The sequence below is a fragment of the Rhinopithecus roxellana genome, chromosome 1 (genome assembly GCF_007565055.1).
Source record: "Rhinopithecus roxellana isolate Shanxi Qingling chromosome 1, ASM756505v1, whole genome shotgun sequence".
NCBI lineage: Eukaryota > Metazoa > Chordata > Mammalia > Primates > Cercopithecidae > Rhinopithecus > Rhinopithecus roxellana.
Genome location: NC_044549.1, coordinates 112,612,419 through 112,629,173, shown reverse-complemented (window position 1 = coordinate 112,629,173; position 16,755 = coordinate 112,612,419).

Genomic DNA, 16,755 nt, shown 5'->3' with positions numbered 1-16,755 from the left:
CATTCTAAGTTGACTTTGATGAAATTAGCAATTTTCAGTAAAAAGACTTTAGGAACCAATTACTTGGGTCTGTTTTCATAGCATGTTGGTATCCAGAAAAGTAAAATTCATTATACCTTTGTTTTAGAAATGACAGGCAGGTACTTGTTTCTACAATGAGTTATTAATTATAAACCCATAATAGCTATTAATTTAAAAGCACAAAACACTTAAGAAACAATTTAGATAAATATTTTTTTGTTGTTGTTGAGACCGAGTTTTGCTCTTGTTGCCCAGGTTGGAGTGCAATGGCACAATCTAGGCTCACTGCAACCTCTGCCTCCGGCATTCAAGCAATTCTCCTGCCTCAGTCTCCCAAGTAGCTGTGATTACAGGTGCCTACCACCATGCCCATCTAATTTTCTGTATTTTTAGTAGAGATGGGGTTTCATCATTTTGGCCAGGCTGGTCTTGAACTCCTGACCTCAGGTGATCTGCCCATCTCGGCTTCCCAAAGTGCTGTGATTACAGGTGTGAGCCACCACACCCTACCCATAAATAAAACAATTTAAAATTACATCTATAAAAACTAGAATTATGAATTTTTAAAAAGAGATTTTTGTAGTCTCCTGAGACAAGGTGACTAGCAAAGCTGCTGACTTTGAGTAAAGCCCTTTGAGGCAGCAAGCCTTGGAGACCACTGAAAAATCTGTGGCCCAGACACTGTCTTAAAAGTCTTTAGAGTATGCTAGCCTGATAGAATTACAGGTGTCTGCAACCTCCACGGATGCTGGCTGGAGACTATAGTAACAAAAAATTGCCGCTTGGGTGCACCAGCCCCTGAATTTTGACAATACAGTTGCCTGAGGCAGCTACCAGATATATGTCTTTTAAATGGCAACTCCTTGCTTACTTGGGCACTGGTACAGACTACCTCATGGCTGGAGCACTACAGGTACTGCCCATTACAACCCCATCAATAAAATTGGATAGGCTCAACAGAGCTTAATTATTAAATGGAAATGGTACATTCAAGATGGGGCCTGACTGGGACCCCCAAGAGACCAGTAGATGTCATGAAGGGACAGAGTTATAATTATTGATGACACAGAATGGTTCACTAATGGCTATACAAAACTAAAAGCAGACTTGGTCATTTGGACTGGTGCCACCATCTGACCAGTGAATGCCATCTTTTGAATGAGATCAAATACAGATGTTGTGTCCAATGAACCAAATTACATGCAACTACATGAGTCACATGGTGATGACCGTGCATGCCACTCCATCACCATATTTTACTACATTTTCAGAGGCTTATGTAATGAGTCTCACTGGATCCAGACAAGCTGGTAACCATTGCACAGTGAACCTGCTTCACAGTTACAACTAAACCAAACTCAGATAATTAATAAAATATTAAATGACAGTCTTGAAACATACACACACACACACACGTTTAGGATGTGGTGACTGTGTCTTCAGAATCCTCCATTTTACTCATTACATTGTGTAGGAGTCATTTATTTTGATAATTGACCCAAATCCAGTTGCTGGACTGGCACTGGTTCACCTAAGTCAGTCAGCTAATAGACAACCTCATTGACTGGTTCAGGAGACAGGCTTATCACCTATGTTGACCCAATAAGAATAAAGCCCAGGAACTTCATTCAATAGTGGTGGTGGTGGTGGGTGCTGCTTTCATCTTCTTTTTAAAAATGCATGTTGTAGATAAAAAATAAAACTGTCTCAAGCTCTTTGCTTTCTTAAGAGAAGCCAGCTTGAGTAAAAAGCTGATAAACAGAAAATAGTAAAACTTATAAAACTGCCAAGAAATGAATCTGGTGCTTGATCAAAGCATGCTTAGAGCTTACCCTGGCACTGGACTAAGTCTTCTTGATTACCGAAACTAGGCTCAGCTGAATTTTTTGCTACTGTAAGTATCTTAAATTATAAAATAAGTGAAAGTTCATCAAATATTCCCTAGCTTATCACATAAATCTGTAGCTATTACACAGCTGGGAGTTGTTTTCTTTTTACTGTTGGTTTTCATCCAAGTATAGTCAATGTTAGACAGCCTTCCAGTAACATACAATGTTCCATTCTTAGAGGGCTTCATTTGAAGAATTATTTTTGATACAGCAGTAGCTTAATTTATGTAAATTAGTAAGAATTCGATATGAGCCATCCAATCAAGAAGAGTTCTGAAGAGACAAACTTAAGACTCCAGAAGAAAAGTTATTTTACATAGACATAGGTCAATAATAGTAATAAAAGCCACATATTACATGCCAAGGAATTTATATGTAATAGATTATGACTAATCTTTATATCAACTTGGTGAGGGCTGCCTTATTATCTTCATTTAATAGCTGAACAAATTGAGATTCAGGATATTTTTATAATGGATCAGGTTCATCCAGCTAATAAGCAGAGTCTTACATGGTCCAAATTCCTTTGAAAGGAAAAGCTATGCATTTAATCCACCTTAAGGCTTCTCTTTCACAAATTTACTTTCAGAAACGTTTACTTAGGGCCTGCTATATTCAAAGAGTGAGAGTTACACAAAATCATGAAATGTATTTCCTGAGAGTCAGAGAACAATCTTTCTCTAGAGAGAAAATGGACTACATTAAAAAATGAAAATAAATACAAATAATTGAATTCAGGGCAACAAGTAAAGGATAAAAAATAGGAAAAAAATAAAACCCTGATCATTAGTATAGAATGAATTCTAATTCTGAAATCATAAGTTTTAGAGACAGAGTTTTATTTGAGCTCAATCTGAAAGGAAGAGAAGATTTCTGTAGAGATGGAGGGATGAAGAGGTCATTCTTGGCTGTGGAACCTTTGTGAGTCAATGCATGAAGGCAGTAAAACTTAGAGCAAATAGAGAGCAGACCCATGAAAGCCTGACCTGGTGATAAATATGTGGTGACAATAGAAACTAGAAAAAAGAAATGTAACAAGATTTTCTCAGTCCAGAGATTGCAATCTTAAGGTCCATGGCCTGTACTTAGTCTGTATGGTTGCTTAATGTAAGCCAAATAATGTTTTTAAAATATTTGAATGATTGCAATTTTGGTCTATGATCCTCAGCGCTCTTTGTCTCTACCCCCACCTCTCATTTGATGCTAAGCTGCTTCACTCATCCACAGTGTACCTTGACTGGGACCAAACAGGCACCTTTACACCTTTACATCTATAGTGAAGACTCTGAAAATCCTTCCATAAAATGAGTATGGAGGACATGGACTTGACATGATTTCAACTGCTTTTACACAGATAACTCAAGCAGCAGTGTAGAGATAGGTAGAGCTACTAAAAAATTGTCATGAAGAAGGTTAGTTAGGAGGCCAGTATAATAATTTATTTAAAAAATATAGGAAAACTATGATCTAGGGACATCAGGAATGAAAAGGACTGATTTGAGAAATATGCAGAGTAGGCTGAATGGGACTTTCTAACTATTAATATATTAAGGAAACAAACAAAATAAATGGCCCTCATTGAGGGGACGCCTAAAAGGAAAATGGGATTCACACATACAACCATGAAAAACAATTTTTGATTTATGAGTGAGGATATCTTTGGTGGGTAGCCTGGATTCTATGAATGGCCATTGATTTTGGAAAACAAACTGAATGTTTTAATAAATATAATGGGGTGCTTAGTGAAAACTGGGACTTAAAATGGTCATTTGGAAAGAAATGAGCACTTTCTGCCCCTTGGAGTCAGGCTTATAGACATAAAATATATAGCTATATGTAAATACGTAGAAGAAAGCTATATGTTTTACATTTAGGGCAAACTGCTCTTAGCATTATGTAATGTATTTAATGTGACCATATAAGACAAAAATGTCACTATTTGGTGGAAGTCTTCATTCAAGATTTGAGCCAGATATAATGCAAATGTAGTTACTTCAGATTAAACTATGGTGCCTTTACCTGCGTGAATACCAATTTGTTGTTTCCTTAACAGAATTATGCACCATAAGTGTAGAAAACCCCTTTCCCTCTTCCACATATGGGTTTAGCCCATTTTTAACTTGAAAATTATATTTTCCTCTTTATATATGTGGCTGTGAATGCTCATCTAAGCATTTGGTCACAGGAGATTAAGAGTGGAAACCATATAGTAACAGAGATTTTGTGCAAGCTACAGAATCTTTTCATCTCTTGCCAATATAAAGAATGGAAAACAACTGTCCTGAGCTTGGAACAGCACTGCTTGGACTTGATTGTTGCTGTGGGACACGGGGTGTTGAGACTTAATAATCCATACTTCTGGAAACATATGGTCACCTAATCTGATTACCTTTATCCCATGGACCATGAGACTTCAATGCTTTTGATGTGAGTGGGTAGCCTTTTCCTTGAAGATAAGGAATGTTTCCACTGTAAAATCCAGGAAAAAGGTCAATTGAGTAATAGAAAATAAAGTAACTTTTAGACCACATGAGGAAAAATACTTCTTTTCTTTCTGTGCCTTTGGGCAAATTGTGCCTGAGATGAACAGCATAGACATATTTTGAGTAATTCTGAGAGTGGAAGTATGATTTTAGTAGATTTGGTATTAAAATAAAAACCAATGCTTTCAGATATATATTTACCCAATTTTTCTATGGCATGTGGCCTGCATGTGCCATTCCCTGCTGAGGAAATGGAGGACTGCAGTTAAGCTCCCAGCATTTTTCTCTCTGGGAATGACTCAAAATGTAAATGAGAACTCTCACTTGCCTGGGCTAAGCTCTAGCTTTCTATATTAGCTGGAGCCATCAGATGAGCTTTCATAAATTTAAACTTTGGAACAAAAAGTGACCATAACTAGGAGCTGTTAGAATAGAGTCACATCCTTTGAAATACAGAAAAAAGGCACCTGAATCGTGACTTTAGAGAGCCCTGAGGCTAATTTTCCTTCTTCTTTGTCATAAAACTCTTTCTTACTTCTGGAAATTTCATTGATATCTTTTTTATCAATCTGTTTGAATTTACAAGAAACATAGCTGATTACCACAGCTTTCAACCCAATTAACTTTATCATAGTATCCAATGTAGTGTTTAATCTGATGGAAGGATTTAGTTGCATATTTTGTTTGCTAAGCAAATTCTACATGGTGTATGTGGGGTTTGGAGAACTACACCCATTTTTAACTATTTACTTTCAGCGTCCTTTTTTTTTCTTTTTTTCTTTTTTTCTTTTTTAAGACAGAATCTTGCTCTGTCTCCCAGGCTGGAGTGCAGTGGCACAATCTTGGTTCACTGCAACCTCTGCATCCTGGGTTCAAGCAATTCTCCTGCCTCAGCTTCCCGAGTAGCTGGGATTACAGGCACCCACCACCACGTCCAGCTAATTTTTGTATTTTTACTAGAGACGGGGTTTTGCCATGTTGGCTAGGCTGGTCTCAGACTCCTGACCTCAGGTGGTCCGTCCACCTTGGCCTCTCAAAGAGCTGGGATTCCAGGCATGAGTCACCACACCTGGCCTAGTATCCCTTTTATAAAAGACTAACCTTCTCATCTGTTTTCTAGATCACTTCCTGATTCATGAAACACTTTCATTCGTCTAATATCCAAAAATATTTACTAATAATTGATCTCATCTGTCTCAGGCTGTCTCAGGCTGGGCCGGGTTAAGCTTTAATAATTAACAACCTGAAAATCTGAATTACTTTTAAAAACAAAAACTGATGTGTCACTCACACTACATTTTTTTCTCAGGGGTTAGCTATTGTTCTTATGTTTCCTTAATCTAGATTATAGACTAACAGAGCTTCCTCTATGTGAAATGTTGTCAATCATTCTGGAAAAGGAGAAAATAGAGCAAAGTAAAGAAGTATTGACATATAACTTCTGTCCTGAAGTTGTGTATCACTTATGCCTACATTTCTTTGACCAAAGTAGAGGGCTATGACCTCACACAAAAGAGCACTGAACACTGCTGAAGAGTCCCTCAATCTATCCCATTTATTGTATGCCAGATACTGTGGTAGTCATTTATTTTCTATAAATTTCTTTATCTAATGGATATTTAACTTATTTTTATGACTGGGGAGTCTGAGACTTAGAGAAGTCAAGTGCTTCTCCATAATCCAAAGAGCTGGCATATGACAGAACTGAGGTTTGAGCAACATTCTGACTATACGCCTCACTTGATTTTTTCTTTCCTTCCTTCCCCAATTAATCACCAAGTATTTCTTCTGTACTACCATGTAGCTTATGATTTCATCCACTTCTCAATTTCCGTTGCAATGAAAATAGCCTCAGAAACTCATGTATTCTTTTTAACCTAGATTATTTCAGTGCCCCACCCACAATGGTTTAATTGCCTCTCAACTTTCTTCCCTACAGTTACCCCATTCAGAAAGAAAGAAAAAAAAAAAAAATTCAAAACACAAGTCTGCAAATGGAACCTTTTTTCTTAGAAATGTTCAGTGACTTCTCACTACCTTGTCACAGGTTTTGAAAGGTTTGGTGACTAAATAAAAACTAGTTGATAAAGATCCTTCAAGACTTTGTTTATATCTTCCCAAGCAAATCATATACATATGCAAATGCTTAAGAAGCATTTTCAATCAAGAATAAAGAGATAACAAATAAACCAATAAAGTAAAAAATGAAATATTTAAAATCTAACAATACACATAAAACAATTTGCTAAGAGTTACTCAAAAAGCTAATTTTTGGGTCAAGATCGTGAGAGGTTGTACCTGTACATATTTTTATGGGTTCTGTCAGTGAAGACAAAGAGGGAATATTATTCAGTTGTTATTACATGTTACCATAACAGTAGAAGTACTAGAAGTTGAGAGTTTGAGAAACGACGGAATCAGGTGAACAGATGCAATTGAAAGGAAGTATAAGTTATGAGAAGTAATGTTTTAGAAATGAATTCTCCCAGATTACATTGAATGTTAGAAACCATAATTTGCTGGTACTCTAATGTCACTTACTCATCTGTAATTAAATGAGAGCTGAAAAATGTATGTTCCCTTCAATATATTAATTTTGCCATGTGACATAAATAATGTGAATTTGTATTATAATACATTTGTATCATTTTAAAAGTTCTTCATTTCAGTGTACATTAGACAAACCATTAGAGGAATACAGATCCACCTTCTTACCGCAATATGCTTACTCTTTCATACACGGACACAAACATCACACATTAGGGGCCTTTGTGTGTGTTTTTTGGATTACCTAGGGTTGTTTGCTTTAGAAAATAGGCTTTGAAATCAACCAAAATGTATCATAGACTAAAAACTGTGTGTCAAGATCTAAGTTAAAATGAAGACCTGATCCTACAGTCATACATTTACTATGCTTAATCGCAAATCTATTGACCTCTCCTCAACTTTAAACCATTTTGGCCTGATTCACAATTAGCTATTCTTCTCACCTTCTCGCTATTGTAGGAGCAACTGAATAGAAGCTGTCAGTTTGATCAATGAGTATATGCAGGAAGAGCCCATTTGAAGATATATCTTGATTTTTGCAGTAACTGGAATATTGAGATACACACAAAAGTATTGAGGTTGTCATAATCAGGTAATAGATACATTTATTAATTCATTATTTTATTTATAATAAAAAATTAGTAAATGCTTGCTATATGCTTAAGGATCTGTGCATGAGGCAGTAGGACACAGAACAAACAATAAATATGTAAGTAAATGTGAGTTTTATAGAGAAGAATAAAACATAATAAGACATAATAGGGAGTACTGGTGATTGTTATTTCTATTTTACATTAAACAGAGAATTAGAAAAGGCCTTGCTGACTAGGTGACATCTAAGCAATGTGCAGAGAGACATGAGGAAGAGTGTCATGTGGCTCTACAGGAAATGGGTAGTCAAGGTAGAGGAAGCATCAAACCTAGTTGCATGAAACACATCTATTCAAATTGTTTAAGGTGAAAAAGGAGGCGAGTGTGGCAGAGTTGAGAGTCCAAAAGGGAGAATGGTAGAAAATTAGGTCAGATAATTAAGGGTGAGGCAGATCATGTAAGGCCTTGGAGACTTTTGTTTCAGACTGTTTAACTCTGTATCAAAGTAGATTTCTTCTCTGCCTAGCAACAAACGCTACATATCTCAGTTTTCTATCCCATCAGACATGGCCATGTGCCTGAGTGAAAACCAACAAAATGTGACATAAAATGACCCATTTCATGTCCAACCCTAGCCTGTAAAAATCTCCCCGGTTTGATCATCATGCTTTTTCCCCAATTTACTGATTTGAGATGGATTATTGTAGTGACCCTGAGAGTCATACGTTCAAGAAGGCGGAGCCATCAGATTAAGTCTGTGGCTTTCCATCATCACAGGAAAGAGAGCTAGCTTCTCATCATGAACATATAGTTTAGTATTTATGAGAATAAAAATGAACATCCATCACATTTAAGCAATCACAGGCACTAAAAATCAGGCAATATGAGGATGGAGAGTTGATTGCTAGATGAGATTTATATTGACAATAGTTTCAGTGGAGTAGTGAGCATAAAAATCTTACATTCAATTGTAGGTACATTCAAGAGAAAACTAAGGGAGAAAAATTGGAGATGTGAGCATATAAAAGTCATTCAAAGAGTTTTTTTGTGAATGGGAGTAAATAAATGTGGTGATAGCTTGAGGGGCTGTAGGATCAAAGGAAATGTTTTTTACTGAGGAACTGTTGGAGTATTTTGAGAAGAATTATGCATAAGAGGGGAAAATGATTGTTTAGAATAGAAAAGCAGTTGCTGATATATTTGAGCTTGCAATTTCTTGCATGACCAAATGCAGGAATTATTGGTTTTAAGTGGAAATATGGAGAGTTTATTTATTTTATCAGATGGGAAAGCAAAACTAATTGGTATTTGTATAGGCGAATAAGAAGATGTGATGGAAACTTTTGGAAGCACTTGTTTTGTAGTTTTTAGAAAAGGAATCAATAGCTGAGACTGAGAAAGTGGAGACGAATTGGAGGCTTGATGAGAAATGAGAAGATATAATAGTTATCTAAATTATGGAAGACCAAATGTATTTGAGAAATGTATAGAAACATTATTATAGTTTCACTTCTGATTGATAATTATCATTGTGTGGTGGAAGCAGTAAGGTTACATGGTTTTCTTCAGTCATTACTTGCCCAGTTGTAGGCAGAAAGTTGAATTTAAACAAAATAATTATTTTGCTAGATGATTACCATAAAGTGAGCAAAAGGAAAGACAGTTAAGGCTATATGAAAAGATTGATAATGATAGTACATGTAATTTAATCCCATCAAGAAGAAACTTGTGAAAGAACAATGTATGTTCAACTAAAGTGGAAAAAAAATGTTGGAATTATAGTATGGCATAAGAAAGAAATTCATGGAACTACAGTAGATATTGGTTAGAGAGTATGAAAATTGAAAAGATTAAGGTGTGTATATGGCAATTGATAATGACAAAGTCTAAAGTGTAACTATGTATAAGATTAGCTGAAGTAGGAGGAGGGAAACAATAATAAAGAAAGGAGAGTCTGGATTGTTAAAATATATCATCTATATACATATGAAATTATAAATAATTATAGCAAAGAGATAGAATTGGAGAGAGAGAATTAGTGAGGCTTCAAGGAATGATAAATGACCAAAAGAATAATCTGATGACTGCAACAAGGATAGGCTGTAGTCACTTTAAAGTTGTAAGGTTTTTTTTAAGAGAGAAGGAAGCAACTGAAAGAAGGACAACGCTCCCACTACAGGCCTAATGAAGAGGGTGTGTTAAAAACTAATAGTTCACCTCTTGAGAGTGATTTCAGAGGAAACACTGTCATTTGATGAGAATCAGGTTTATGCTAGAGATCAAACTGGAGGAAAGAATGTTCAATGAAAAGTTTATGAATAAAGGGATTTTTCTCTTGATGGACCTTGACTTCTAGGATGGAAGGGAAGAAGGTTTGGAGGTAAGGGTTTAGTGGAGGAAAGGTTCAGCATAAAGTAAGCAAGGAATGATTTGGGGAAGAGTACAGTTAGTGCAGAGTAACCTGTGCATCTTGGATTCCTGGATATAAACCTTGAAGTGCCCTTGCCAGCAGACACCTATATTTTAATCTCTTTGTTTAGACTGCCTTGCAGAGATACCATGCTGAATTAACTTTTAGTGCAACTCTTAATACAAATTTTGAATAGCCTCAAATAGTCAATTCAAAATTGGATATTTATGGCAAATGAAAAGTTAAATATCCTGGTATTACTATAAACAGTTTTGTTTAAGATGATAATAATACTCTAAGTAACAGATGCCTTATAATAGTTAAGTTTGCTTTGAGCAAAACCATTAAGGAAAATATCATGCCATGTGGTCTATAGGATTAAAAATAGAGCTAGAGACTGAATTTAATCTTAATTCTTTTGATAGGTGATCAAGAGTTAGGATAGGAATTTCATACTGTTCAAGTTTTCTTTGGAAGCTTCAAAAGAGACCTAACATTATCTTTAGACATGTTGTTATATAAAAAACAGAGTTATCTACTTTCATATACTTTGCAATACTTGGTTTTACTGTTCAGTAATGATCACACCAATTTCTTTATCTTCATTATTATATTAAAATGAAACTGTATGTTGGTATTCTTACTCTGTTATTTGGTATATATTCACTTAGTTTGGTGCTTGATAAATGTAAGCATTTCAATGGTTTTAATCTTGGCTGCATGGTAGAATCACTTGGAAAGTTTTTAAAAATGCCTACGCTGATTCCTTACAACTGATTTATAATTCTCACTGGGGGCATATACCTTTTTTAAAAAAATTGTCCACAAGTGATTGTACTATGCAGTCAGCATTGAGAAGTACTGATTCAGACAATGTAGTCACAAACCAAGCAAAGGTAAGCATGAATAAACCAGAAAAGAAAAAATCCCTTTCCCTCAGTTGATGGCATTTTTACAGCTTTAATGCATCACTTATCCTTTTGTACAGGGTGAATTTTGCATGTCATTGTGTCTCCGACTAGACTATGAGTTCCTTAAACTGAGAGTCACATCTGATTTGCATTTATATTATGCTGAGCTTGAGCTTAAAGCAACAACTTTCACAGTTGTGCTTATTTTATTTTTATGACAGTTATTCTATCATTGAGAACATAGAGAATTGGTTTTATTTAATTAAGAAAAAATCCAAATAGGTGTTGTACCTCTGACACTTCTTTTTCATCCCTATTTACAGTGGCATTATCTTCTAAATTATTTTACATTATTGTTTTCTTTAAATAATCTATCATAATTACAATAATTAAATCTTATAGTATGGTATTTATGTTTCATATGTAGAAGATCAAATTAAAAAAATTATTTTACTTTAAGTTACAGGATACATAAGCAAAACATGCAGGTTTGTTACGTAGGTATATGTGTGTCACGGTGGTTTGCTGCACCTATTGACTGGTCCTCTACGTTCCTTCCCCTCATCCTCCACCCCCAAACAGGCCCCAGTGTGTGTTGTTCCCTTTCCTGTGTCCATGTGTTGTCACTGTTCAACTCCCACTTATAAGTGAGAACGTGTGGCATTTGGTTTCATGTTCCTGTGTTAGTTTGCTGAGGATGCTGACTTCCAGCTTCATCCATGGCCCTGCAAACGACATGAATTTTTTATGGCTGCATAGAATTCCATGGCGTATATGTACCACATTTTCTTTACCTAGTCTATCATTAATGGGCATTTAGGTTAATTCCATGACTTTGCTATTGTAAATAGTGCTCCAATGAACATATTTGTACATGGGTCTTTATTGTAGAATGATTTGTATTCTTTTGGGTATATACCCAGTAATAGGATTGCTGGGTCAAATGCTATTTCTGGTGATTCCTTGAGGAATCACCACACTGTCTACCACAATGGTTGAAATAATTTGCACTCCCACCAACAGCGTAAAAGCATTCCTGTTTCTCCACAGCCTCACCAGCATCTATTATTTCTTGACTTTTTAATAATCACCATTCTGACTGGTGTGAGATGATATTGTGGTTTGGATTTTCATTTCTCTAACGATCAGTGATGTTGAGCGTTTTTTTCATATGTTTATTGGCTGCATGAATGTCTTCTTTTGAGAAGTGTCTGTTCATATACTTTGCTAACTTTTTGATGGTCTTGCTTTTCTCTTGTAAGTTTGTTTAAGTTCCTTGTAGACAGACCTTTGTCAGATGGATAGATTGCAAAAACTTTCTCCCATTCTTTAGGGTGCCTGTTCACTTGGATGCTAGTTTCCTTTGCTGTGCAGGAGCTCCTTAGTTTAATTAGATAGCATTTGTCAATTTTGACTATTGTTGCAATTGCTTTTTGGGTTTTTGTCATGAAGTCTTTGCCCATGCCTCAGTCCAATGGTATTGCCTAGGTTTTCTTCTAGGGTTTTAATGGTTTTAAGCCTTTAATCCATCTTGAGTTAATTCTTGTATAAAGTATAAGGAATGAGTCCAGTTTCTGTTTTCTGCCTATGGCTGGCCAGTTTTCCCAGCACCATTTTTTAATAGGAGATCCTTTCCCCATTGCTCATTTTTGTTAGGTTTGCCGAAGATCAGATGGTTGTAGATGTGTAGTGTTATTTCTGAGATCTCTGTTCTGTTCCATTGCTCTATATGTTTTCTTTGGAAGCAGCACCATACTGTTTTGTTTACTGTAGCCTTGTAATATAATTTGAAATCAGGTAGCATGATGCTTCCAGCTTTGTTCTTTTTGCTGAGGACTGTCTTGGCTATACAGGGTCTTTAATTCTATATGAAATTTAAAGTAGTTTTTTTTCTAATTCTGTGAAGAATGTCAATGGTAGTTTGATGGGAATAGTAGTGAATCTATAAATTACTCTGGACAGTATGGCCATTTTCACAATATTGATTCTTTCTATCCATGAGGATGGAATGTTTCTCCAGTTGTTTGTATCCTATTTCCTTGAGCAGTGGTTTGTAGTTCTCCTTGAAGAGGTCCTTCACATCCCTTTTAAATTGTATCCCTAGGTATTTTATTCTCTTTGTAGTAATTGTGAATGGGAGTTCATTCATGATTTGGTTTTCTGAGTGTCTGTCATTGGTGTAAAGGAGTCCTTGTGATTTCTGCACATTGATTTTGTAACCTGGGACTTTGCCCAAGTTGCTTATTAGCTTAAGCAGTTTTGAGGCTGAGATGATGGGGTTTTCTAAATATAGAATTATGTCATCTGCAAACCCAGATATTTGGACTTCCCCTTTTCATATTTGAATATCCTTTATTTTCCTTGATTGATTGTCCTGGGCAGAACTTCCAATATTATGTTGAATAGGAGTGGTGAGAGAGGGTATCCTTGTCTTGTGCTGGTTTTCAAAGGGAATGCTTCCAGCTTTTGCCCATTCAATGTGATATTGGCTGTGGGTTTGTCAAAAATAGCTCTTATTACTTTGAGATATGTTCCATGAATACCTAGTTTATTTAGAGTTTGTAACATGAAGGGATGTTGAATTTTATCAAAGGCCTTTTCTGCATCTATTGAGATAATCATTTGGTTTTGTCTTTGGTTTTGTTTATGTGATGGATGATGTTTATTGATTTGTACATGTTTTACCAGCCTTGTTTCCCAGGGATGAAGCTGACTTGATCGTGGTGGATAAAGTTTTTGATGTGCTTCTGGATTTAGTTTGCCAGTATTTTATTGATCATTTTTACATCAATGTTATCAGGGATATTGACCTGAAGTATTATTTTTTTGTTGTGTCTCTGCCAGGTTTTGGTATCATGATTATGCTGGCTTCATAAAATGAGTGAAGGAGGAGTCCCTCCTTTTCAATTATTTGGAATAGTTTCATCAGGAATGGTATGAGGGCCTCTTTGTACTTTTGGTGTACTTCAATTGTGAATCCACCTGGTTCCGGGCTTTTAATTAGTGCCTCAATTTCAGAGGCTATTAATTAGTGCCTCAATTTCAGAACTTGTTTTTGCTCTACTCAGGGATTTGACTTCTTCCTGGTTTAGTCTTGGGAGGGTATATGTGTCCATGGTTTATTAATTTCTTCTAGATTTTCTAGTTTATTTATGTAGAAGTGTTTATAGTATTCTCTGATGGTAGTTTGCATTTCTGTGGGTCAGTGATGATACCCTCATTATCATTTTTTATTGTGTCTATTTGATTCTTTTCTCATTTCTTCTTTATTAGTATAGCTAGCCAGCTATTGTGTTAATTTTTTCAAAGAACCAGATCCTGGATTCAGTGATTTTTTTTAGAGGGTTTTTTATGTCTCTGTCTCCTTCAATTCTGCTCTGATCTTAGTTATTTCTTGTCTTCTGCTAGTTCTTGGATTCGTTTGCTCTTGCTTCTCTAGTTCTTTTAGTTGTGTTGTTAGGGTGTTGATTTTAGATCTTTCCCACTTCCTCATGTGGGCATTTAGTGCAATAAATTTCCCTCTTAACACTGCTTTAGCTGTGTTTCAGAGATTCGGCTATGTTGTCTCTTTGTTCTCTTTGGTTTCAAGGAATTTGATTTCTGCCTTAATTTCATTATTTGCCCAGGAGTCATTCAGGAGAAGGTTGTTCAATTTACATGTAATTGTGTGGTTTTAAGTGAGTTTCTTAATCCTGAGTTCTAATTTGATTGTACTGTGGTATGAGAGACTGTTTGTTATGATTTCCATTCTATTGCATTTGCTGAGGAGTGTTTTACTTCCAATTACGTGAACGATTTTAGAGTAAGTGCCATGTGGCGCTGAGAAGAATGCATATTCTGTTGATTTAGGATGGAGGGTTCTCTAGATGTCTATTAGGTACACTTGATACAGAGCTGAATTCAAATCCTCACTCTCCTTGTTAATTTTCTCTCTTGTTGATCTGTCTAATATTGACAGTGGGGTGGTAAAGTCTCCCACTATTATTGTGTGGGAATATAAGTCTTTTTGTAGGTCTCTAAGAAATTGTTTTATGAATCTAGGTGCTCCTGTATTAGGCACATATATATTTAGGATAGTTAGCTCTTCTTGTTGAATTGATCCTATTACCATTATGTAATGCCCTTCGTTGGCTTATTTTATCTTTGTTGGTTTAAAATCTGTTTTATCAGAGATGAGGGTTCAACCTCCTGCTTTTTTTGTTTGTTTGTTGTTTTGTTTTGTTTTTGCTTTCCATTTCCTTTGCTTGGTCGGTTTTCCTCCATCCTTTTGTTTTGTGCCTATGTGTGTCTTTGAACATGAGATGTGTCTCCTGAATACAGCACACTGGTGGACCTTGACTCTTTATCCATTTTGCCAATCTGTGTCTTTTAATTGGGACATTTAGCCCATTTGCACTTAAGGGTAGTATTGTTATGTGTGAATTTGATCCTGTCATTATGATGCTAGCATTGATGCAATTTCTTCATAGAGTCATTGTTCTTTATATTTTTGTGTTTTTTCAGTAACTGGTACTGGCTTTTCCTTTCCACATTTAGTGCTTCCTTCAGACGCTCATTCAAGGCAGACCTGGTGCTGAAGAAATCTCTCAGCATTTGCTTCTCTGGAAATGATTTTATTTCTCCTTTGCTTATGAAACTTAGTTTGCCTGGATATGAAATTCTGGGTTGAAAATTCTTTTCTTTAAGAATGTTGAATAGTGGCCCCCACTCTCTTCTGGTCTGTAGGATTTCTGCTGAAAGGTCCAGTGTTAGTTTGATGGAATTCCCTTTGTAGATGACCTGGCCTTTCTGTCTGACTGCCCTTAATACTTTTTCCTTCATTTTGATCCTGGAAAATCTAATGATTATGTGTCTTAGGGTTGATCTGTTTATGGGGTATCTTAGTGATATTCTCTGTATTTCCTGAATTTGCATGTTAGCCTGTCTTGCTAGATTGGGAAAGTTATCCTGGTTAATATCCTGAAGTGTATTTTCCAACTTGTTTTCATTCTCCCCATCACTTTCAGGTACTCTATTCAATCATAGGCTGGGTCTTTTTATCTACTCCCATATTTCTTGGAGGCTTTGTTCCTTCCCTTTCATTCTTTTTTTTCCTCTGATCTTGTCTGCATGCTTTATTTCAGCAAAGTGGTCTTCAGACTCTGATATCCTTTCTTCCACTTGGTCGATTCAACTATTGATACTTGTGTATGTTTCATAAAGTTCACATGCTGTGTTTTTCAGCTCCATCAGGTAATTTATGTTCCTCTCTAAACCGGTTATTCTAGTTATCAGTTCTTCTATTCTTATATCAATGTTCTTACCTTCTTTGCATCGGGTTAGAACATGCTCCTTTAGCTCAGTGGAGTTTTTTTATTACCCATCTCCTGAAGCCTATTTCTGTCAATTCATCCATCTCATCTTTCATTTAGTTCTGCACCCTTGGTGGAGAGGCATTGCTATCACTTGGAGGAGAAGAGACACTCTGACCTTTTGGGTTTTCAGCATTTTTTCACTGATTCTTTCTCATTTTCATGAGTTTGTCTAGTTTTGATCTTTGAGGCTGCTAACCCTTGGATGGGTTTTTTTTTGTGGGGACATATTTTGTTTTTGATGCTGTTGTTTTGATGCTGGTGATTGTATGTTTTTCCTTCAATGGTTAGATTCCTCTTCTGTAGGACTGCTGGGTTTGCTGTGGGTCTACTTCAGACCCTAATCATCTGGTTCACTCTCATGCCTGGAGATGTCACTCAAGGATGCTGGGGAACAGCAAAGATGGGTGCTTGGTCCTTCTTCTGGGATCTTTGATGACCTTGAGGGGCACTAACCTGATGCCAGTAGGATCACTCCTGTATAAGGTGTCTGACAACCCCTATTGGAGGATCTCACCCAGTTGGGTGGCACAGGGGAACAGGAACTGTTTA